At 37.5% G+C, this 24139-nt stretch overlaps 1 long non-coding RNA gene across 2 annotated transcripts in view; it reads right to left on the bottom strand.

Moving 5' to 3' along the window:
- LOC108587352 overlaps positions 1–23872 on the bottom strand; it is a 145924-nt gene extending 122052 nt beyond the window's left edge. For both annotated transcript variants that reach the window (XR_002523967.2, XR_002523968.2), the window contains exon 1: positions 22668–23872. This is a non-coding gene — a long non-coding RNA (uncharacterized LOC108587352). The remainder of the gene's footprint in view (positions 1–22667) is intronic.
- Between the last annotated feature and the right edge of the window lie 267 nt (positions 23873–24139).

Here is a 24139-nt window from a genome sequence, read left to right as displayed (position 1 = left end):
TAAAATAACACTACAAAATATGAAGATTAAAAATGAATCTCTCTTTTATGAACAAAAGGTGTAAAAACTCTAAGCAAAATATTAACAAATCAAATCTAGTGATATACAAAATAGATTGTACATCATGACACAATTGGGTTTACTGCACAAAAGCCATGGCTATTTAACATTTGAAAATAAGTCAAGTCAACTCGTTATATCACAGAATAAAGGGGAAAAATCATACAGTCATCTCAATAAATGCAGAAAAAGAGTTGACCACATTTATAATGCATTTATGATAAAAAAACACTCAGAAGGCCGGGCGCGGTGGCTCAAGCCTGTAATCCCAGCACTTTGGGAGGCCGAGACGGGTGGATCACGAGGTCAGGAGATCGAGACCACCCTGGCTAACACGGTGAAACCCCGTCTCTACTAAAAAATACAAAAAACTAGCCGGGCGAGGTGGCAGGCGCCTGTAGTCCCAGCTACTCGGGAGGCTGAGACAGGAGAATGGCGGGAACCCGGGAGGCGGAGCTTGCAGTGAGCTGAGATCCGGCCACAGCACTCCAGCCTGGGCAACAGAGCGAGACTCCGTCTCAAAAAAAAAAAAACACTCAGAAAACCCAGGACAGCAAGTAATATCCTTATTGTATTAAATGGTAGTTAGAAATGAAAAGCAACAGCAAATATTACACTTTATAGTAAAGTTGGAATGATTTCTCACTGAGCTTGTAAGCAAGACAAGAACTGTTACTGTTACTTACATGCAACATTGCACTGGAGAGCATGACCAATACAACATTAAAAAGCAGATAAAAGTGTCAGAATTAAAGAGATAATAACGAAACTGTCCTTATTCTGAGATGACATGATTATGTAATGAGAAATGGCCAAAAAATACCTCACCAGGTAAACTATTAGAATTAGTGGATGTTATGGGTTGTGTTTCTATACAACAGCAACAAGAACTTAGAAAACAAAAATTAAAAAATGACAAACTTGGCCGGGCGCGGTGGCTCAAGCCTGTAATCCCAGCACTTTGGGAGGCCGAGACGGGCAGATCACGAGGTCAGGAGATCGAGACCATCCTGGCTAACACGGTGAAACTCCGTCTCTACTGAAAAATACAAAAAAAAAAAAAAAAAACTAGCCGGGCGAGGTGGCAGCCACCTGTAGTCCCAGCTACACGGGAGGCTGAGGCAGGAGAATGGCGTAAACCCAGGAGGCGGAGCTTGCAGTGAGCTGAGATCCGGCCACTGCACTCCAGCCTGGGTGACAGAGCGAGACTCCGTCTGAAAAAAAAAAAAAAGACAAACTTTATATCATCAACAAAATTTAAATAGATTGGATAGAAACAAACAACTATGTACACAATGTCTACATGCAACAGTATAGAAAGTAAAACTAGTAGAAATTAAAGAATACCCAGAAAATAACAAGATAAATTGTGCCCATGCAAGATTCATTAAAATAATTATGTAAATTATTTTCAAATTTATCGCTAGATTAAATCAAACCCCAAATCCAAGCAACTTTATTTTTCTCAAAATTGAGAAGATGATTCTAAACCATCAAGGAAAGGCAAAGGATCTCCAATAGTCAATAACATTTTGAAAATGAAGAACAAAGGTGTAAAACTTTTACTATCAAATATTAAATAATTACTGTAATATGCTACAGTAATTAAAAGTAGAAAGGTATTGGTAAAGGGATAAACTGAAGCATGAAAGACCACAGAAGGTCCATAAAGAAATGCACAGTCACCTGATTGATGACTAAGGTACCAAAGGTACCACGGCCATGCAGTGAGTAAAGGATAATCTTTGCAATCTGTAGTGCTGAAGGAATTGTTCATCTCACCCCTGACCAAAATTAAATCAATAAAATTAAATATGTAAAAGTAAATAAATAAATTCCAGAAGGACCACAGCTCTCTCTATAAAAGGTATAATAATAATAATAATAATAATAATAATAATAATAAGGCCAGGAGCAGGAGCAGTGGCTCACTCCTGTAATCTCAGCACTTTGGAAGGCTGAAGCAAGCAGATCACTTGAGGCCATGAGTATGAAACCAGCCTAGTCAACATAGTGAAACCCTGTCTCTACTAAAAATAAAAAATTAGCTGGGCATGGTGGCACAGGCCTGTGATCCCAGCCACCTGGGAGGTCGAGGCATGAAAATCCCTTGGACCCAGGAGGTGGAGGTTGCAGTGAGCCGAGATCGCACCCCTGCACTCCAGCCTGGGTGACAGAGCAAGACGCTGACTCAGAAAATAAAATAATAATATTAATAATAAAGATAGGAGAATTTCTTTGGGTGTTCAAAGAATTTAAAAGTCTGTTTAAACAGAATTTTTAAAGTCCTAATCAAAAAGGGGAAAAATTGCCTTCACAAAAAAAAGTTGACCACAAAAGTTGACTCCACTAAAATAAGACATTCTGTTCATCAAAATTCAAGAGTGAAAAGGCAAGTTACAGAATGGGAAAATATTTTTGCAGCAGTACATTCAACAAAAGACCCAGATAATATAAAGAACACTTATAAAACAGTTAGGTGAACTCAGATACATTTTTTAAAAATGGGAAAGAAACTTCATAAAGCAGAACATTTAAACTGCCAAAACCCTAAAAATAAATAAATCACTAGTCACTGGGCAAATGAAAATTAAAACCCCCCAAAAAGGATACTATACATATGTACCAGTATGGTTAAAATGTAAAATAATGAAGTTGAAAATACAAACTTTTATCAGAGATGCAGAACAACTTGAATTCTCAAATAGTGCTGGTAGATAGGTAAATTGGTATAACTCCTTTTGGACAACTGTATGGCAGTATTTCCTAAAGCTAAATACACCCCATACCTGACAATTCAGCAATTCCACTTGTGATAAAAGTCAATATAATGGTTACATCTGATGGGAGGAGTACTGATCACAAGGAGCATGAAAAAGCCTTTCTTGATTTGGGTGATGGCTACATGAATATATTTATTTTTTTAAAAAAATCATTGAGTTGTAAAAAGTTGCAATGAATTATGGTAAAGCTAAAAATTATTCAATGAGTAATATACATATATATTTAAACTCTAGGAATATAAGAGTAAGATAGAAAATTCTAAATCACCCATCAGCATCTGGGAAAACCTTCATTATGAGTTTAAGTCATCAGTATGTGCTTATATAACTCCCTAAACTGTACATTCATAGTAGTTATCATTGGTATATTTAGTTATTTATTTGTTAATTTTTTGAGACAGAGTCTTGCTCTGTTGCCCAGGCTGGACTGCAGTGGTGCAATCTCTGCTCACTGCAACCTTCACCTCCCAGGTTCAAGCATTTTTCCTGCCTCAGCCTCCTGGAGTAGCTGGGATTACAGGTGCATGCCACCATGCCTGGATAATTTTTGTAATTTTAGTATAGATGGGGTTCCACCATATTGGTCAGGCTGGTCTTGAATGCCTGACCTAGGTGATCCACCTGCCTCTTTAGGAGGATCCCAGCCTCCTAAAGTGCTGGGATTATAGGTGTGAGCCACCATGCCCAACCATCATTGGTACATTTATGTATAGCATATTATGTATGTAATGATTTATCTAATATTTCTTACTATCCAGCCTATAAGTTACTAGGAATGAGACTGTGTCCTACTGTTTATGGCTTTGTTCCTATAATTGAGCCCAGTGTCTATCACATAACATACATTCAAAAAATGTTTGAAGATGGGAGAGAGAAAAGGAGGGAGAGAGAGAAAAACAGAGGGAGAGAAGAAGGAAGGGAGAGAGGGAGGCAGGTAGGAAGGAAAGGGGTCTGAATGGACTTTTCCACCACCAAAAGAATATGGTGCTTAGGGATGGAAGTTGGGGATTTGGGGGGAGTAAAGGGAATAAATGTCTTATCAACTATTTCTAGATGGAAAAAAATAAACCAACATATCTCCATCTTCGTGCAAAATGTTAGTTCTTTTCTTTCAGAATAGATCATTTGTGTTTACAAAAATTGACCATGCTTTTAAATTTTAATTTTTATGTCTGGGATCTAATCTGCCTACGTGCACATCGCTTAGGGATGGGTTGTGGGCAGCCCCGGCTGAACAATAGCTGCTGGGATTTCTAAATGCACAGGCAAAAAGCTCTGGGGAAGGAAGAAGCATGAATTTTATTAACCTAGAGAAAGCAACACTAATATTATTAATTCCTTTTGCTTGTAAAATGGGAGGATATAAAGGTGGTAAAAAATAGTTTTGCCAGTCTATCTTCAAATGGGTAATTGGGAGGCTGGTAGGAATTTTCAAACATAATATAACAAAATCTAGAAACAAAAAAGTTCCTTTTCATTTGCACAGAGGCTCTGTTGAAGCTGAAATACTTGTGGGATATTAGGAATGAAAAATGTCAGCATGCACATTGCCCAGGCTTGCCTGGTTTATGGCTCCCACCTCGTGGCCGTCATTACTGCCCAGAAAAAGAACCTCTTTGTCCCTGGAGCATTACTTTTCAAAGACAAGAAGCATCCAGAAGCATCCTCTCACTTTGACATATAGGTCATGGCATTCAGAGAATAATGTGAGGAATCACCAAGTGCCAGCTCCTTGAATCATTGGGAGACGAAGCTATTTAGTATGGGTTCTGCTTTTTTGCAAAAAAGCAAAAAAGCTCCTATGAATTTCCCTCCTTAAAGGAAAGTCACTTTTCAAGTGAACAAGATTTGGATTCTTCAGTGGCTTGAAATGCAAGGCTTGTAAACAAATAAAAGGCCAAAAAGGGTGACAGTTGGCAGGGGGAGAATATAGGAAATGAAGAGAGAAGGAAACATCATTTAATGTCTTAACCTAAAGTCTGTATTAGTGATGTGTGTGTGTGTGTGTGTGTGTGTGTGTGTGTGTTCTGAAATCCACAAGAGAAACAGCAATCCTCTAATTCAAAGCTAAAATGATCCAGACTTTACAATGAGCACATTTCCTCATTTTCTGGTAGACTGAGAGGCTTGTTGGATGGAGAACGAACACCCACTAATTCCTACCCCAAACCCAAGAGAAAGACAAGACTGGCATGGGTATCCTGCCCTCTGTCAGGAATCCCCTTACATCTTTAGCCTCAAATCAGGCCCAAGAGAGGAAAGATGAGTTTCTGGCGCAGCTCTGGAAGCAGTGGTCTATTTCTTAGAGGTGAGGGTGCTGTAACCACAGCTTTTTCAAAGCAAATCATTTTAAGCCCGACTTAGTGGTTTGTATTTATTAAAATAGCGGTAATGAAGGAGAACAATTGGTTCTTTTCCTGGATGTCTTACATGAATGCCAGCCAAGTAATTTTGTTGAAGTCAGATGTAACTAGATTTCCTGTGTACACTGTGCCTAAAATACACAGCAAACAAGAAAAGCAGATTGTTTTGCATGAGATCAAGTCATGACTGACTCACACGGTAGGGCTTGAGGTGGCATGTACTTGTGACATGTGGCAGAGGATATGGTCCCCATAAAACTTAAAATTTTGAAATGAATTAAAGAGCTAATAAAGATGCAGTGTTAGAATGAACAAGTACGCCCTAGGCACAAACCCTGAACAGCACTGGGCATTTTTGTATGAGTACCTTTAGACAGCCACTTCTCCATGACTGAGCTTTTATGCCCTCTCTTTCCAAATGTCTTGTTTGCTATGAGAAAGTAGAGGCCAGGGTTTCCATTCTGTTATCCTTCATATCCTAATATGTTAGGTGGGATATGTTAGGTTATCCTACCTAACATATTAGCAAACATTATGTACCAGCTATTGCCCTAAAATATTTAATCCTCCCTAAAACCTTATAAGGTGAAGTTCTTTGTTTACTGTTATTTTTGATTGACAAGCAATAATTGTGTATATTTATGGGGGACAAAGTGATATTTTAATACACACATACACCATGGAAAGAGCAAATCAGAGCAATAAAAATCAGGAAATTCTGTCATTTGCCACAACATGGATGAACCTAAAGGATGTTATATTAAGTGAAATACGCCAGACACAAAAAGTCAAATGTCATATGATCTCACTTATATGTGAAATCTAAAAAAGTTGAAGTCATAGAAGTAGAGAGTGGATGGTGGCTGCCAGAGGCAGGGTGGGATGGTGGACTGGGAAAGGGGAGAATTTTCATCCATATGTACTAAGTTGGGAAGAAGCTCTGGTGTTCTATTGCACAGCAGCATGACTAATGTATTGTATATTTCTAAATAGTAGGTTAATAATGTATTGCATATTTTTAAATAGCTAAAAGATAGATGGTGAACTCTTGTTCCCTCTATTTCACAAGTTCATAGGACTTATAAATGGCAGAGCAAGTACTCAGATCTAGGCACTCTGTCATCACAGTTTGCTCTAACAAATAAGCCGTAACAAAGTTTGTCATCTTTTTCTATAAAAACCACAATTACTTTTGCACCAACCTAATACTTTTCCCTTACTCATGTCATTAAAATCACCCTTGAAACTGCAATGCATCTTCATATATATAGACAAGGGCTATAGGTGTTGAGGTATCTTAAGCTACATTTACCATCTCTCTCCCTAAGTGAAAATCATTCATTCAATCATTTGTTCCTTCATATGCTAAGTCTTTTTGTAAAGAAGGTGTTACATGTTTTTCAGGTCTTATTAACTTGGGAAGTAAAGGAAAGATGACTGGATGACATTTAAATAAACAGCATTCAATCTGTTCTCTAAGTGGAAAAAAAGAATTGAAGTTGATAGGCTTAAGACAGCCATAAGACATTCTGGGTATAAATAAATAGTCCTGGTATCTCTAGCAGGATTGAGGAGGTTCCCAAGCAGGAGCTTCCACTGATCTACTAGGGTAGGGAAGAAGAGGATCATGTTATGAGAGAGAACACTCCTTTTATTTTACCTAGTATCACAGGTAGAGAAGGTGGTATCTGGCTTTCAGAATGTTCTCGTCCAGTGAAGTACTAAACAGAATGACTGGGGGTATCTGGTCTGGTGTAGTGCAACTTGCAGTTTTTCCGTTCCTTAAAAGGTGTAGACATGTCCACGTAAAAGGAAGAGCACACTGAATGTTCACCATGCATAAATTTACATCCTGCTTACTTCCTCATGTATTAATTTCCCCTCTCTTTTTGCCTACTGACCTCACAGACTATCTCACCTCTCCATTTTCTAAATATTATCTCACTTCTACGTTTTCTCTTGGCTCTTTTGTCTACCAAACTCAGCAATCTTCTTAGACAGGTTTTCTTCTTTCTTTTTCAGCTCTGTGGTTTTACCAGGGACCCCTTGAGCAATACCTTTCCTGCCTTGATCTGATTGATTCCTCAGGATCTCTCCTCTTTGACTCTGTAGATAACTCCATTTAGTCCAACCCTGACTTATGGGTAGTGCCTGGGCAGTAAAACCTTGGGTAGAGGTTGGCCAAAATATGCTCAGTATTTATCAATTTCTAAATTTCTTAAAACAGGAATAATAAAGAAAGTACTGTCTTACACATCTAATTGAAAACATTCGACAAAAATTGTGCAACTACTATGTCCCAAATACTACACAAAGCCATAGGTAAAAATACTGAACATAGGTAAAAATACTGAACAGGTTCCAGTTGATGGGAAACTTACAGACTAGTATACTTGATTACTAGCATTATCTGGTTACTTGCAACACTTTTAAACAATTTTTGAAACGGCTTTATAAGAATTGATGCTATAGAAATGACAACAAACTTATTTTTATTTTGTTAAATTTTCTTTAGATCCAGGGAGACAGATTGGAGACAACAAATTTAATAGTAGAAAACTATATGGCAGCTTTTACTTCTAGTCATTGTAAAAAATATTGTGAAGCTCTTATAGTCTTAGAAGTCTCAAATTAGGCCAGGTGCAGTGGCTCATGACTATAATTCCAGCACTTTGGGAGGCCAAGGCGGGCCGATCACCTGAGGTCAGGAGTTCGAGATCAGCCTGACCAACATGGTGAAACCCTGTCTCTACTAAAAATACAAATTAGCTGGGCGTGGTGACATATGCCTGTAATCCCAGCTATTCGGGAGGCTGAGGTAAGACAATTGTTTGAACCCGGGAGGCAAAGGTTGCAGTGAGCTGAGATAGCGCTATTGCACTCCAGCCTGGGCAACAAGAGCGAAACACTATCTCGGAAAAAAAAAAAAAGTCTCAAATAATCAACATATGGCTTTCTCCTTTCCCCCCATCATATCCATGCATCCAAGCCTTGAATTAAAATGTTTTCTAAAATGCCTAATGAAAATACTTCTATTTACAGTTGGTTTAGTAAAGTTTAATTTTAACCAAATCTAATTTTACAAACCAAATTGAACTTTAAGTGGTTATTTTAGGTTTGTAATTTTATTCCCAACATAACAGCATAGCTGTGCTATTTGCTAAACTAACATAAAGAAATAGAAACCTGCGTAGATTTGCCTTACGAACCATCTGTTTTGCCTTGCATATTTTCTTGAAAAGAAACAAATAGACAAAAATGTAGGTCAGGGCATATAAAATGTTTAATTCCTTGACATTAGAAGTAGTTTTCAATTTTAGAAAAATCTATAGTTGTCATATAGGTTTTATGGAAATAGTGCAAAATTTCTTAGACATTCTCAGGGAATCCAGTTTTTCTGCTAGGGTGAAGTGGGGGATACCTTGGTATTTACTGAGTTTTTCATTTCTTTATCTCTAGCATGGAACAGGGGGACAGGCATGAGGCAGGTGTTCAGTAGATGCTGGCTTCCTTTCATGCCATCTGGTTAAGGCAGATATTTGTTATGTTATACCTGCTATACCACGATATCATATTAAACACATTATACTAATACAGGTACTCTTGAGTTCTAGATTTCTTTGATTACCTTTATTCTGTTTCTAGCTTTTCTGCTATCTTTATTTGAACAGTGCTAGCATTGTGAAGACACTTGTAAATGTATCAAAGAATCCTGTTCATTCATTGTCCTACACTAGAAAATCCAAAAGGAGAGAAGGGGACAAGGAGGAGTCAGTAAAGGAATAGGTCTTCATTCATCTTTGTATACATCTCCTCTGAGTCCTGGGGCATACAATGGCAGGCTCATTCTGTCTTGGATGAAATAATCAACCTTTCTCTGGGATTTTGCCCCTTCAGTTCTGGACTGCCTAATATGTCATTTTCTCTCTCCCAAGCTCTTCCTTCATATTTCTATCTCAGTTCTGCTTTTTCTTAAATTTCACCTTGGAATTTGTTTTCCACTAAGGAGCTTCTTACCCAATGTGTTTTTATAGCAATGCCAAAAGACCAATCAGATTCTTTCTAAAACTTGGTGCTCAGTAGCTATTAAACTCAATTTATCTCTGAAGATTTATGATCTGCAGGGAAAAATCACATGGGATGCCTCTGTCTTTCCTTACTTCTGCATTTTTTGGAAGGCATATGGCCTATTAGAGAGATAAAAAGAGAAGACTGAATTCAAATTTTGTTTCTCTCCTAAATTAGCTGGGCAAAGTCTAGGCAAAATACCTAATGGCTTCTTGCATTATTTTACCAATAGTGCTAGTTCTTTGTGTCCCAAGATAAGATTATTAAAATTTATAATATTGCATGGCTGTGAGATTCAAAGTGTGGTCTGGGCAGCCATATGTATCCTTGGGATCCTTTTATGGGAACTACAGGGACAAAAATATCTTTACAGTATTACTAAAATATGGTTTGCCTTTTCCACCCTCATTCTCCTGTAAATGTACCAAGAATACAAAGTTCATTAATTTCAGATTGCACATTGTAATTAACCTTTAAGAAAATAACATCTGTAGAGTTTTGATGTAGTACCAAGGAAGAACATCTACAATCCTCTGAATGGGCTATTAAAATATTCTTTCCTTTTCCAACTATGTCTGTGTGGGGCCAGATTTTTTTCAAATACTTTAACCAAAACAACACCTTGCAACAGATTGAATACAGAAGCAGTTACAAGAATCCAGCTGTCTTCTATTAAACCAGGAATTAAAGACATTTGCAAAAATGTAAAACAATGCCACTCTTTTTACTAAACCTTTTTTATTTTAAAAAATGCATTATTGATATATATGTTATTTATGTTCACAAGTAATAAACTAGTATTATTAAAATAGACGAATAAAATTTTTAAAATCTCAGTTTTTAAAAATGTTGAGAACACGAAATATCAATAGATACAATTTATATAAACAAAAGATCTTTGGTTCTTTCATATTAAATATATATATATATATATATATATATATATATATAGTCCTGAACAAAAACCATGAGAACCACTGACATACGAAATAATTACACATAATTTATAATTTATATCATCTTCACATAATTATTAAGCAAATGTGAAAGACCTGAGCTAATATTTTGCCCTAGAGAGCAAAAGTTATTTTAATCTCTTTTTCTAATATCCCTCTAATGTCTTTCTACCACCTAATATTATCTAATACCATTTTACTCCTAATACCTTATCATCTGTCAAATGTCTTCATTTAATTAAGTATATACATGCAAACACTCATAATAGGATTTTGCCTTATTTGAATCTCTACATGTTGTACCCCTAAATCTATTGAAATAAAAAAATAAAAGAAAGGAAAAGTAAATTAAAAAAAAAATTTAGTGATGTATTTCTTTCTTGGGGTCTAACTAGGAACTATTATTTTGAAAAATAGTAAGATTTGAATTTTTGTTCCTGGGCATTGAATTAGGCTTTTTATTCAGTTACCTTAGGAGGGCTGCTCACCATGCAGCAAAACTCACAATAAAAATCATGCTTAAAAGCCCAATACGAGTAAATAAATAAATACATCTTTATATGTAAAAAAACAAAATAAGCCAGTACAAAAAATCCAGATTTAATGATAAGAATAGGTCACTCAGTCTTTCTTGAGAAAAGCTCTGCAGCAAAAGAAAAAAAGAGAATAGGTCACTCAGTTGTATTAAAGAAGGAGTTAGGGACAATTCTCTATACATCTGATCTAATAATACATAATATATATTATTAGTGAGATATTAATGAGATGAAATTGCACAACAGCTGTAGGAATAGAAAAACCTACCCCCGTCACCTTTTAAAGGGAAATCCTTATATGGCCAATTCAATGGGAGAAATAAAACAGAAGGCATAAGATTAGAACATATTCTATTTGTTTCTCTACTTTAAGTACTAAGCAACTCCTGAAATAGCACCAGGTATTTGTGGAAGTAGAGTTCAGAAAAGAGGACCTTGGAGAAGGGAGATTTAAAAGCACTGGAATTATAACAGAGGAATTTTACAGAACTGTAAAACCAGTCAATAAACCTTTCTGAGAAGTCCTATTTGTCACATAAGCTAAGTGAAATGTAGTAAGGAACCTACTGACATTCAGATGTCACGGATATGTTGTTTTACACACACACACACACACACACACAGAGGGAGAGAGACATCCAAAAATTCCTACATCGTCATTGTTTAATTACTTATTTAGAAGTTATTGTACTGTCTCCTTCTATATAATACAAGTATAGTATAATGAAATTGATAGATTAAATATAGTACAAAATAGGAAAGTAGAATAGAACTGGAACCCAAAGTAGTGATCAAAGGACACAGTGGTTACCAGAATCCTAGGACTCAAGCCATTCGTCTATATTATTATAATATTGCCAACAGTTAACTGAGCAATTGATATGTTTTAGGTACTTTGCACATGTTATCTTTCTTTATTCTTATAGCCGACAAGCATCAAGTTTAATTATCCCTATTTCTTAGGTGAGGAAACTGAGGAAAAGAAATCTTTTGCAGCTTGCAGCAGCTCAAAGCATAGCTGTAAAGTGTTGGCCATGAGCACTTAGTCACTGTACTATGCTGTTCTTTATGGTCAAGTGTCTGTAGCAGGAGCTGAGATGCAGTGGTAGGGGGTACCAGGGCCCTTACCTCAAAGAGCTCACAGTCTCATATACTAGCCAGCTCACCAAATAACTGATTCAGACTACAATTTGTCCTGTAATCAAATTATAAATAATGAGTTTTAGGAAGAATGAAAAGAGACTAAATAATCCTTTAAAGCACACTATGTATTTATTTGCTATAAATGATGACAAAGGTATTGGAGAATATTCACAGCAATAGATATTTGAATTTGATTTTTATGAATAAATTCAATTTCCTTAGACAGAGAAGGGGAGAGACCATTTCTTTTGGTCATTAAGTATTGATAAAAATGCATATAACTACTACTAATAACCAAAAGGTAGTATTCACTGAGTCATGGCTATGTGTGCAATGCTGTCCTAAGAATTTTATTTCTATTTTCTCATTTAATAAGAATAAGGTAGGTAAGTACTATCATCACTCTTCATTCATAGACAGGAAATCTCAGGCTTGGCAACGGCTAATAATTAATTGTTCACAGCCCAGGCTGTTTGAATCCAGCATCCATACCCTTAGTCACAATGCTACGCATTCTTTGAAGAATATCAAGTTTTCTATCATTTTCTCTTTTCCTATTGACCCTCTAACCTCAACTCCGAGGTCCCACCACGGGGTTAAGTTGAATCTTGGCGTGCACCACCCCAAGAGGCACTAGTGCCGTCTCTTGCACATGGTATTAGATTTTTACATGTTAGTTATACTTTGGCTTGGATCCCTGCAGCTCTCCAACTGAAGGGGTTAGAATAGAATCAAGGATAGGGGAACCCCAGTAGTAGCAGGAGCAGAGCTGTTTAGTAACTGGAAACCAAACAAGCCATTTAGCTTTGAAGGCACAAGAAAGGCTTCATTTAGATACCAGGCAGAAAAGATCAAAGCCGAGGAATACAAACATGCCTGTTGTCTGAGTCAGGCAGCAAGTCACCAGAAGGAAGCCCACATCCTTTACTGCCGAGCAGATGCAATACATCTGAGAGGTTACCATAAGCCAAATAAATACTGCCACAGAACCTCCCCTTGAGGTCTCACGGAAACAAAAGCACGAGCTTTCACCTGAAACAGAGAAAGGCTTGCTCTCTCCGCAGCTGGCACGTGGCCTTCTGCCCCATCGCGCATATCCGTGTCTTAATGAAAATTGAACATCTACTAATAAAATTTCCTAAAAGCACCAAACCGCTTTACATATGTCTTTGAAGAAAACAAAAAAAAATTCATTCAAAACATTCCCTGGGCAGTGATAGATAAAGACTTCTTTGCAAATCACAAGGGTTTCAAGTTGATAGCGGGCAATAAAGAGAAATACTGTGCTCTGTGTAAGTGAACCTGTGGTTCTCACGAACAGAGTGGAAGGAAGCAGTGTTTTTTCACTTTTCTAGTCGGGAAACTTCTTGATTAAAGACGGAATCATAAATGCATTCAACATCTACTATATGGCGAATGCTATTCTAGGTATTTTACATACGCGATGGTATCTGATTGCTATTATAGTCCTTTAAATTTAGTCTTAGGTCCACAGATGAGAGAGTATATTGAGTCTTTTTAAGATCATATAGTGAGTGGTGGAACTAAAATATGAACTTTCTTCTTCATGGAAGTACTAGATTTTATTAAAAATTACTTCCTAATAAATTCTACCACTTAGCAAACTGAAACCTCAGTCTGAGAATTCTGTAAAAATCTGTAAAAGTGACACAAAAGAAATTAACTGTAGAAATAAGCTATTTCATTTGTTAAATTTGAAGGAAAAAAGAGACGAGTCTAGGACCTTAATAATTAAAGATTGCTAACAAAAGCAGCAGACTGAGCAAAAGAGCTCCCTGCTCCTTAAACTTCATTTAAAAACCACATTTTTGAGTGCATACTAGAGTGACCAGCTCATCCTGACTTGTCCAAGATGGTTCCAATCAGACACTTTGTTTTGTGCTGGAGATACACATTGAGCAGGAATAGTTTGTTAGTCTATAATTAATTAGATGAGATGCAGGGGTGATGACGGTGATGAAGTTGGTCATATGAGTTCATTAACAAGGGGCCTTTAATTGTCTTGGGAGCTTAGGGGCACCATCCTATGGAGGTGACACATGAGAGGAAATGTGAAGGCTGAATAGATACCAGTCAGATATAAAGGGGGATGAGGTAGGGGATCCTACCGGCAGAGAAAGAAGCAGGTACAAAGCAAATGGCAGAGGAGGAGCGGCTTTGGCCTGCAGAAACAATTGGAGAACATAATGATTGCAGGAATACAGAATGAGGATGCACCAGTTGCTCAGGTGGTACTCCCAGGTAGGCAGGGAAGACAATTCAAAGGCTTGTAGACTGAGTTAAAGGTTTGAGGTTTTGTCCTAAGAACACAGACAAGCCTTCAAAGGGCATATTTCTGGGGTAAAAAGGTCACGGCACTGAGAAGAACAGAGTAAATGATAGGAGAACATTCAGCAGATGACTGCTGCAGGCCAGATGGAGGCCATGGTGGCCAGATTTGGTGGCCACAGGGGAGACCGAAAGAAGAGGATGGACTGTAAACACCTAGATAGAAAAACTAACTGCTTTCAGCAATAAATTCCACATGACCTGAAGTGGAGAAAAATGTCAAAGATAATGCCTGATGTTTCTAACTCTTGTAAATAGACAGATGGCAGAAATTTATATAAGGTTTAGTTTTATAGCTTAATAATTTCTATATTAACTGTTTAAATAAAGATGTTCTTGCTTTTGTAATAATACCAGAAAATGAATGGATCTTTTCCCTTACAAAAGATTTGTAGGCTCCTGCTACCACCTGTTGACTGTGTACCTTAATGGAGGAGAGACAACACAGAAGGTTGAGGGACTTTACCTCATCGAACATCAAGTTATAAATTATAGTACACATCACACATGAATGAGGATAAGGAAAGTACAAGGGGATAATTAATTTCAAAATCCACTCAAGCTGAGTTTGGAGGCAGATCCATATGAATAAAAACTTTTAGAACAAATTCATTTTAACTAATCTTCATGACTTCATGAGTGATATAAATTATAGAAGCCCAGTCTTTTTATTTATTTATAGTTGGCATTTTACTGTTATTTTACATATGCTTTGAAGATCTGTTCATTAAAGTTTTTATTTCCATAGATTTTTGGGGAACAGGTGGTTTTTGGTTACATGAATAAGTTCTCTAGTGGTGATCTGTAGATTTTGGTGCAACTATCACCCAAGTGATATATACTGAACCCAATTTGTAGACTGAAGTACACTCTTAGAGTATTACTTTTTGAATAGTTTTCATAAGATCCAACAAAATGATTCTATAAAGCTCTCTGCTCATCAGACTCTGCTACCATTAGTAAAATTACCACGTTCACACAGCTTATAAAAGTATTTGTTTATGCTCACTGTCTAAGCTTTTATCTCATCAATAGTATTATTATTTTAAAAAGTAAAAGCTACTTTAAAATTATTTTGCCTCATCTCATGGTCAGATTGCCTGAAAAATATGCTATAATTATATCAAATAACAACAATAAATGTAACCATGCATATATAATATGCCCTTATATATAATAGATAACACATTAAAATATAATAAATAATATATTATAGGTTTTAATGTATAATATATAACATGTCATATATGGCACATATTATATCTACTATATAACAGAACACATAATATATAATTATTCATATTACGTTTTAATATATTAAAGAACTAATAACACTCATGATATATGCCTTATTTTATAGTTGACAAAGTGATTTTACATGGAGTCTCTCACTGAGTCTTTAACTGGATGTAACTATCACTATGCCTTCTAACATAAAGGAGGAAATAGCGGCTAGAATTAGGTGGTCATAGTGAGTTTGAGTGAAGGATGGATGATGTAATATTTCTATAATGTACACTACATAGTATATAATATAGGATACATGATACATTGTATATTACATCATATGCATTCCCTTGTATTCTCCATCACAATGTGCCTTCACAGTGTGATGGAAGTATTACTGTGCCCTTTGAACAGAGGAGGAAAATGAAGTGGCTCAATCACATGCCCAAATTCTCTCAACTAAATTATTGGGCAGGTTTAGGACTCACAACCAGCTTTTTAAAACTGCAATTCCAGTACTCTTTCTACCACATCACAGCTGCATTAGATAACTGACTTTTGCTTTATAGCGTTTAACCAGTTTCTGACTGGCAGAGTTCTGGTAAGATGCCTGCCAGTATCTGATTAAAAATGATTCAGCTAATAACATCCAGAAGCAGTCAAAAAGACACTGAATGTGGTTCATGTGTAAGCCCTGAACAGCGAGATTGAAAAGTCCAGTAAGCATCTGCGTGCAGAATCTTCCAGGCAAGGACCAGACTCCACAAGCCAGATTGTCAGGGCCGAACCGCATCTGGTACAAGTGGTTTTCGTCATTCTTTCCCTTTCAAGTAATATAAGGAGCAGCTATGTACTCCAGGCTCATGGGACCAGGACTGTCCTTGCAGATGGGAAGTAAGGGAGCAAGTGTCCTGGTCTGACAGCCTGGCAGGGTACACTCGTCTATGGAAACAAAGGTCATTAAGGTTTAATGACCTTCAAGGAGCCCACCCACTCAGAAGAACAAAGGCTCCTCTAGGTTCCCCGACAGATGAGAGCAGAGGAATCATGTGCACACTGGGTTTTTGTATGCGTGTTGGGGTGGGGGGGTGGGCTTAGGGTGACATCATTCTCTGACTTCATAGTTTAAGCACAGTTAACCCTCAAGAAAGCTAAAAGGTGTATTGAAGCATATAGGGAATTCATGGGCCATAAAGGAAGCATCATTTATAACCCTGGTCCTTACTTTCACCCATGTGGTGCTCACTTCTAATAGTGGAAAAAAAAAAAAAAGGAAAAATGAATTGAATACACACACTCACACACACACACACACACATTTGTATGTATGTTTTTTGAAAAAAATTCCCCTTTTACTCTAACCTCTAAAAATGTAGATGATGGGCCAGGCGCAGTGGCTCACGCCTGTAATCCCAGCACTTTGGGAGGCCAAGGCAGGCAGATCACCTGAGGTCAGGCATTCAAGACCAGCCTGGTCAACATGGCGAAACCCCATCTCTACTAAAAATACAAAAATTAACTGGGCATGGTGATGGGCGCCTGGGGCGCCTGTAATCCCAGCTACTTGGGAGGCTGAGACAGGGAGAATCACTTGAACCCAGGAGGCGGAGGTTGTAGTGAGCAGAGATCGCACCATTGCACTCCAGCCTGGGTGACAGAGTGAGACTCCATCTCAAAAAAAAAAAAAAAAAAAAAAAGAGGTACATGATGTATTTCTTTAGAAAAGGAACAATAATGTAAAAAACTCACTGATGGCACACCCTAACTTTGTTAAAGGTTATTGAGGGGATTAGGTAAACATTTTCTATGAAAAGGAGAGATGACTTTGAGTTATAGCCTCTGGTTTGGTCCTGCCTGCCTCCATTCTATTTTCTTTTCTAGGAGTTCTCAAGGTATAGTCCTGAGATGTGCAACATCAGCATCACCTGAGAATTTGTTACAAATTGTTTTCTCAGGCTTTTCTCAGGTCTCATCCAGACATAGCGAATCAGAAATCCTGCGAGTAAGGCTCAGCAAACCATGGTTAGCTAGCCCTTCCAGGGGTTCAGATGCATACTACAGTTTGAGAACAATTACAGTGAGCACTTTGTCTGAGTGTTCCTGTAAAAATACATATTTATATTACTTCCCTGCTCAGAATTAGATTTTAGCTACCCATTACTTTCAGGAAAGACTTTGAACTTTTAATGTGGCCTGTTGTTTTTTTTTTTTCCCTGACATAAAACCTACATAACTCCCTTGTAATTATACAGAACTACTTACAGCTTCCTTAGACCTTTGGGAAGTCTAATCTTTCTGTTCACAATGCCTTTCATTCCTGTCAGCTAGAAAAGGTATAGCCTTCTACATGAGAAAATAAGCACTACCACCTCTGTGAAGACTGCTCTGAATCTGTAAGCACACATAAGTGCTACCAAGTGACCTTGCTTCATACCTCCATCGTATTGTTTTTATTATTTTAGCAAACTGTACAGGTCTCCTTCTCACTCCTTGAACTCTTTTAGGGCAGAGAGGGCATCTTTCACCCATAATTATGTCATCAGAGCTTTTCACTCGCCTTAGCACACAGTCAGTGATCAATAGTCATTGCATAACTCAATAGATAATTGAATCAAAGCTACGTACGAAACACTAAAATTTCCACTAGGTAGTTTATGGTTCTGGTGACGTTAAGTTACACCTAATGAAATTATTGAACATTTATTTCCACCAAGGATTACAGATCTTTTGCTTTTTCTCTGATTTTCTGAATCCCTTTGTATTCTTATTTATTTATATATTTTTACAAATAACTCTCCTTTTAAACTATGCCTTGGGCTTGCCAATTACACATAAAGGCTATGATACCACCCATAAAGAGAGGTTATTTCTCTGAAATAACTAGATTTTTTCCAACTACCATATCCCTGTTTTTATTTTTATTTTTATTTTTTTTGAGACGGAGTCTCGCTCTGTCACCCAGGCTGGAGTGCAGTGGCGCGATCTGGGCTCACTGCAAGCTCTGTCTACCGGGTTCACGCCATTCTCCTGCCTCAGCCTCCTGAGTAGCTGGGACTACAGGCGCCTGCCACCACGCCCGGCTAATTTTTTTGTATTTTTAGTAGAGATGGGGTTTCACCGTGTTAGCCAGGAATCCCTGTTTTTTAATCCCCCCTCTGCCCTCTGCTGTTAATGTTTTCACGTAATCTTCTACCACCAAAGTAGAACCATGAGACTAATTACTTTAGGAAAATGGAGGCCCGGGACTGCCTAGAACATGTGTTGCTTCATCAGCTTTGAGTCTTAAATTCTCTAGAATCTAAACTACATGAGACAGGTGACCTTGTTTTCATGTTCACTGCTCTATCTTAGCAAGTAGAAGAGTGTCCAGCACATGGTATGTGTCTACAACTTATTAAATGGATGAATGAATGCATGAAAGCTGATATTCTTGATTTCATTAGCATGACAAAAGTAATGATGTCTGAACTGTGTTGAGGAAGAAAGGATTTTCTAACCTTTCTTCTACTTTCTCTTGAATGCAACAAAAAGGCAGGCTCATTTGCCAGATTATAGTGCCAGGTATAAGAAGAAATTGATGATGACATACAAGAAAGAGCTTAAAGCCTACCCTTTGTGATTCCAATAAATTGTTTGGAAGACAAGGGAGAGAAAACAAAGGGAGAAAGGTGATTGGAAGTTTTTGCCCAGGCTCCCTTGTGCCGGACAAAATTTGAGAGATAAAAGATAGGCTAGAAAGGTTGGTGGTCATCCCAAAGGCAAAAGAGCTTCTGCCCTCCTTCTTTTTGGATGTTGGAAGGCAGTCTTCTGGTAAGCTATCCCCTCAGCAACCTGGAAGTAGTTGAACCAAATAGGGTGATTCACTGTGATTAGGGAAAGAGAACATCTGAGCTTAGTTATATAGAACTATTTTCTAGGGTTGCCAGATTTAGCAAATGAAAATATAGATCACCAGTTAGATTTGAGTTTTAGATCAACCAATGAGCCTTTTTGGTTGGTTGGTTGGTTTGGTATAAATATATCTCATGCAACATTTGGAACAGGTTTGCACTAAAAAAAGTTCAATGCACTTGCACTAAAAAAAAGTTGAAAAAAGAACTCTAACACATTGCGTATCACCTGAGTCACCTTAGTAGATAAATCGTTTATTTTTCAACTATTTTTCATGCCATGAAAAAGTGTACATATATAATACATTCCATATATAATGAATTCATGGCTTTCCATGGGGTCCCCAAGAGGGTATGTAAAAGTTATTTGAGATCTCTCTGGGGATCTCACCAGAGCATGACACAGCATACTGAGAGCCAAGGTAGGGCCAAATTCCTAGGAAAGATCAATAAGTCCTGACCAAGACAAAGGAGAAAATATCCCAAGTTATGCCAACCTCATTAAGAGAGAGCAGTAGACTTCCTAAGAATACTACCAGTTGCCCCTCAGCATTGTCATCTGTTAAAGGGAAAACAACTGAAGCAGAGAACAATAAAAACCCAAGAGTCCAAAGAACCTGTGATAGCAACCTACCTTCAAGAAAGAACTTTCCATTTTGAAACAGTGTGGAGATTCCTTTAAAAAATTTAAAATAGAATTTCCATATGATCTAGCAATCCCACTCACTACTGAGAATATATCCAAAGGAAATGAAATCAGTATGTTGCGTGAGTATCTGCCCCCGCCCACCCCATATTCATTGCAGCATTACTCACAATACCCAAAATATGGAATCAACCTGTCTCCATGAGTGGATAAAGAAAACATGGCATATATGCACAATGAACTACTATTCAGACTCGTAAAATAAGACGATTCTGTTATTTGTGTTGATATAGATGAACCTGGAGGACATTATGCTAAGTGAAACACCAGAAACAAAAAGACAAATACAATATCATCTTCCCTTAAATGTATCTAAAAACTTTGAATTCACAGAAGTGGAAAGTAGAATGGTGGTTTCCAGGAGCTTTGGGAGAGGGAAGGGAATGGGGAGATACTGGTCAAAGGGTAGAAAATTTCAATTATACAGGAGAAATAAGTTCCAGATGTCTATTGTACAGCACAGTGACTATAATTAATAATAATGTATAATATACTTAAAAATTGTTGAGAATATATTTCAAATGTTTTTATCACAAATAAGTATGTGAAATGGTGGATATGTTAACTTGATTTAATCATTCTACAAGGTAGATACATATCAAAACATAAAGTTGTATGCCACAAATATATACATGTTTTCATTTGTCAACTTAAAAAATGAACCAAACTAAAATAAAACGTGCTTATTCAACCATCAAATAAAAAAGAACTCTCCATTTAGTTGCAAGAAATGCAGCTAACTGACAGCTTGCATAATAGATTAGGTATCACCTTTTTGAAACAAGAGAATACTCTTCCCGCGGAGCCCCTAGCAATGACTGAATGCGGCAGGGCCTGGTTATTTCTGCCAAATGTGGGATCCTTCTAACAATCACTCTTTTCTCAAGAACTTGCTGTTGAATTGCCAGAGCCTTTGTCTTCCTGCCCAGGCCTGCTTCCTTCCACCTTTCTTTTCAAGGTGTCATATGTCCAATCCTGCTTCCTCCACCTTTTCGTTTGCAATGGCTTTGCCTTGCAATAAATCCCTTGAACTCCTACTCTTATTCAACATCTACTTTCCAAAGGTTTCAACTAACACAATCATGTTATTTGCCATGATGCTATTTAAATTTTCATCCTCCCATAATCACAATTGACTTCATGGAGAGAAAGGGAGGAAGAACTCTAAAATATTGTATATTACTTAAGTCACCTTAGTAGATCAATAGTTTATTTTTCAACTAATCAGAAAGAGAATATCTGGCTGGAATAAATCTACCTGGAATAAATTGACCTCTCCAAGTCATCTACTCAGCAGAATTTGGATTCAGGGAGATCGGACTAGTTATACAGAAATTTTAAACTCACATTTTCTTTGTATATTTGATTGCAGTGTTGGGGAATTTACAACCTTGCTCCATCTACTTAGGATAGGCTCATAAAAGATTAATGAGATAGGAAAACAGAGTTTAGGGAGAGGTGGAAGAAGGAGATGAGTTACAGGGAGGAGAAGATAGGCAAACTTCACGAACATTTGAAATTTCAGTGTCTTTCAGGGGAGGATGCTTTACCTCTGACCCTTCATTAACTTCAGTGCTAATTTCCTATCTTGGGAAAACACTGGCCAGGTTAGGTTAAAAATCCCATCCTGTACTTTGTTCTGGGAAAATGACCAAATGTTATTTCCTAGCAAGTATCTAAAAAGGAGAAGGGGACTAACTTCCTGGTAGCTCTTAGAGTGTGAAGGCTCATTTTCCTTCTGTCAACTAAACTTCTTAGAAGTTTAGTCCCAGTAACACTTTATTGGGGCTGGGTTGCTACCCTTTCAAAAAGTTTTAGTTGCATCCCACCCAAAACAAGGCAAATTTCTTGAAACCAAGGAGACTCTAGAATCTGAGTTCTTTAGCTGGCACCTCAGGGCACTTCGTAAGCTCAACCTAACCCACCTTTGTCCCTAAAGGCTGGTTAAAGTGATTTCTTACCTGTATTAAACCGTGTCTAAATCCCAAGTATATGACAAACCTGCTTCAATATTTATATCTTCTTTGGTCAAATAGTCACAGATTCATCTCTCTCTTTGAATCATTATTGTATTTATTTTCTATTTTTTTCATTTATTTTATACCTCCTTACATTTTGTAAGTACTTTTTCTGCATAAGTATCTTATCTCATCAATATATATTACATTTATGAAGGATATGAAGGAAAGATCACATACTTTTTTTCTAATGTCTAGTAAATGCTTTAAAGTAACTGTCAGGTGATGCTGGAAGTACTCTTGCCATCAAAACAATTATTGCAGGAAAAGCACAGGCATGAATGATCAAACTGGGGTCAAAGTTAAATAATGTCATTTTGTAGTATATAAATACTGTGCTCCTGTGCTCTTATTCTTTGAATCAAAGAAGTTTAGAAAATGAACTTTACCCAACTTGATTATGAACAACACTCTGGTCTCTGCTAGTGACTAACAATGAATATGAGGTGAGTCAGAGCTAGTTACTCCACCTATAACCTTACTCCAGTTATAGTGAAACAGGATCTCAGTCTAAATTCTGCCTCACATACAAAACAATCCTTAGAAAGCAAGAACACAAACCACTCACAGAACCTATTCTGTTGTCTCCGGGAAATCTCAGCTCACTGTCCTCTTAGGCACTAAGATCACAAATTGTGAGAAAAGTTCCCTTAAAGCAGACAGCAATATTCTAGAAGCAGACATAACAACATTCCAGAAGCAGGACTCCGTCACCATGACAGCTGAATCAGACAACCAGAATCCTCCCGAATCCAAGGCTGGACATGGGAATCTTTGGGGATTTAGATTAGGACATCTTTTCCAAGGGTGTAGGCCACAAACCCTCCCTGTATTTCTATTCATGCATGTGTGGGAAGTATCTTCTAAATAGGTTAGCCGGTACACATAGATTGAGTATTTCTTATTTCCCAAAAAGAACCCATTTTTTGACATTTATCATTCTTGTCAGCAATCCCCTATTTTTACCAATAAATGTCCCATTTTCAACATCCAGTCTATTAATTAGTGGAGTAGCAGTTATTGATCCAGATACAAGTAAAGCAGTTGAAGTAGCCACTTGTGAAGGCGAGGCTTCCTGAGGGCCAGGACCCAGTTCTGGATCTTGAAGAGCACATTCATTGACAATTTCTGGATTGTGCATTCTTTATTAGACACTAGAATCATTGAGTTACAGGCTAACTAAATAATATACATGTTCTTCCACATAAGATTTGCTAAAGTACTTTAAAATAATTTACAGATATCATAACATTTCTGCTAGTGTTTTCTTTCAAACTAGGTCCTCCAGAGCCCTAGTTTAAGCTCCCCATCCTTACCCATTTGGGAGCCACTGTATCCTTAAAACAAAGCTACTTTAAAAAATTTTTTTGACTCTTTTTATTGGGCCTTTGTGTAAGATTTTATTTGAAGGGTCAAAATGGTTACTGAAAAAAAAATGTTAGAACTAATTACTCTTCTATCCTGTACTGTTTTTCTCAATGAGAGAACTGCCACTCAGAAGGTGTAGAGATAAACTTTGAGGTCAACTATGCTGTAGCAGAGATAGGCCCAGAAGAGCATTTATAGTAGGAAAAAAAAAATGATACATAAAGACACAGGGGGCTGGGCGCAGTGGCTCATGCCTGTAATCCCAACACTTTGGGAGGCCCAGGCAGAGGGATCGCTTGAACCTCGGAGGTCAAAGCTCCAGTGGGCTCTGGTTGAGCCACTGCACTCCAACCTGGGCAACAGAGTGAGACAGGGTCTCACTAAAAAATAAATAAATAAATAAATAAATAACAAAGAAGAAAAGAAAGGAAGGAAGGAAGGAAGAAAGAAAGAAAGAAAAGAAAGAGACCCGGGTATGGTGGCTCACGCCTGTAATCCCAGTACTTTGGGAGGCCAAGGCGGGTGGATCACGAGGTCAGGAGATCGAGACCATCCTGGCTAACACGGTGAAACCCCGTCTCTACTAAAGAATACAAAAAATTAGCCGGGCGTAGTGGCGAGCACCTATAGTCCCAGCTACTCGGGAGGCTGAGGCAGGAGAATGGCGTGAAG

Source organism: Papio anubis, chromosome 8 (genome assembly GCF_008728515.1).
Source record: "Papio anubis isolate 15944 chromosome 8, Panubis1.0, whole genome shotgun sequence".
NCBI lineage: Eukaryota > Metazoa > Chordata > Mammalia > Primates > Cercopithecidae > Papio > Papio anubis.
The sequence above is the reverse complement of the archived record's forward strand: the minus strand, read 5'-3'. Positions and strand labels throughout refer to the sequence as shown.